Source organism: Cebus imitator, unplaced genomic scaffold (genome assembly GCF_001604975.1).
Source record: "Cebus imitator isolate Cc_AM_T3 unplaced genomic scaffold, Cebus_imitator-1.0 Scaffold18, whole genome shotgun sequence".
Classification (NCBI taxonomy): Eukaryota; Metazoa; Chordata; class Mammalia; order Primates; family Cebidae; genus Cebus; species Cebus imitator.
Window position 1 is genome coordinate 7104154 of NW_016107333.1, and position 2297 is coordinate 7106450.

The 2297-nt window shown below is 44.2% G+C and overlaps 1 pseudogene; it reads right to left on the reverse strand.

Moving 5' to 3' along the window:
- Positions 1-1421: 1421 nt before the first annotated feature.
- On the reverse strand, positions 1422-1540 carry LOC119469345 (annotated as a pseudogene).
- Between the last annotated feature and the right edge of the window lie 757 nt (positions 1541-2297).

Sequence of the window (2297 nt, forward strand, 5' to 3'; positions counted from 1 at the left end):
TTTTTTGTAGAAACGTGGTTTTGCCATGTTTCCCAGGCTGGTCTCAAACTCCTGGGCTTAAGCAATCCTCCTGCCTCAGCCTCCAAAAGTGCTGGGATGACAAGCATGAACCACCATGCCCAGCCTTAGTGGCATATTTTTAAACTTTAAATGATGATTATGTTCCAACTTAATCAGAAACCCTTCTGCGCACTTCCCATTTCTCTAAGAATAAAAATCCAACTTAGCACCATGGCCCACCAAGGCCACCTGGCCCTTGCCTACTTCTGCAGTCTCACCTGTTGCTCACATCACTCTAACTACATTGGCCTCCCTCATTGCAAGCTCTTTGTAACCTCCATCCCCTCCTTCCAGTACGTACCACTGCCAACTCTTTATATCAATGGCTCCTTCCCATCCTTTGGATGTCAGCTGAAATATCGCCTCTTCAGACAGGCTCTCCTTGACCATCCAATCTATAGTAGGTCCTCCATTATTCATTATCATTTTTCCTGATCTTTTGCCCTCACACTCCCTACTTATTTTGGTGTGGTCACAATCCCTAATGATTTTATTTGCTTCTATTTTGTATGACTCCCTGCTAGACTATAAATTACAGGGGTGCCTAGGTCTTTCTCATCACCATTTTTTTTTTTTTTTGAGCCGGAGTTTTGCTCTTATTGCCCAGTCTGGAGAGCAGTGGAGCGATCTCAGCTGACCACAACCTCTGCCTCCCAGGTTCAAGTGATTCTCCTGACTCAGCCTGCCGAGTAGCTGGGATTACAGGCACCTGCCACCACACCCGGCTAATTTTGTATTTTTAGTAGAGATGGAGTTTCTCCATGTTGGTCAGGCTGGTCTCAAACTCCCGACCTCAGGTGATACGCCCGCCTAAGTCTCCCAAAGTGCAGGGATTACAGGAGTGAACCACATCGTGCAGCCTTTCATCACTATTATTATTAGCGGGTATACAAACCTCGATGGTAAAGCCTACTACAGACCTAAGCTATACGGTATAGCCTATTGCTCGCAGGCCTCAAACCTGTACAGCATGTTACTATACTGAATACTACAGGCGATTGTAACACAATGGTAAGTACTTGTGTATCTAAATATATCTAAACATAGAAAACGTAATGTGTTATGCCACAATGTTATGATGGCTACAACATCGCTAGACGAGAGGATTTTTCAGCTCCACTATAATTTTAGGGGACCACTGTTTTATATGCAGTCCATCGTTGACCAAAACATCTGTATGCAGCACAGGACTATATTCTTTTGCCTTCCTCGAACTGACTTCACCCAATTGCCTTTAGTAGGGTGGGCTGTCCTAAGGCAAATATGGTAAGTTCATCTGACTTCTCACAGATACATTTTTCTTGATGATTAAAATGAGGTGCAAGACCTAATCTTTTTTTTTAATTTTTTTATTTATAAAAAGCCTACATCATCCGGTATTCCCAGACGGTCTCCCATCCAAGAACTAACCAGGCCTGACCCTGCTTAGCTTCCGAGATCAGATGAGATCGGGTGCATTCAGGGTGGTATGGCTGTAGATGTAAGACCTAATCTTAAACAATTTCATACTTTTTCTAAGAATGCTAATTCTTGAATGAAAAGATGCAACATCATTAAAAACTGATTGCAATTCACTCATTCCAGTGGTTACTTAGTATTTTAATGCCTCAATTTCTTCCTCTCTAGGTAACCCACATATCACATGGAATCTCTGGTGTCTCAGGAAAAACAAAACAAAACCCTTGCTTGCTCCTTTATTAACTCCTTCCTTTCTAGTCCCTACCCTTCCTCCTCAGCTACAACAACAAAGTAACCCAACCCAGCTCAACCCAACCCAACCCAAATGCTTCTCATTTTCTCAGGCAGAGCAGCTTAACCACAATCTCTAGAGCTAACCACTTACCAGCTATGTGACCTTAGGCAAATTACTAAACCTCTTTGTGCCTTGGTTTCCTCATTGGTTAAGGAGAAATAATAGCACCTGTAACAGTACATGTACTATGGCCCGGCACGGTGGCTCACACCTGTAATCCCAGCACTTTGGGAGCGCGAGGTGGGTGGATCATCTGAGGTCAGGAGTTCAAGACCAGCCTGACCAAGATGGTGAAACCCTGTCTCTACTAAAAATACAAAAAATTAGCTGGGCGTGGTGGTTGGCGCCTGTAATCCCAGCTACTCAGGAGGCTGAGACAGGAGAATCGCTTGAACCCAGGAGGTGGAGGTTGCAGTGAGCCAAGATTGCACCATTGCACTCCAGCCTGGGTGACAAGAGCAAGACTCCATCTCAAGATAAACAA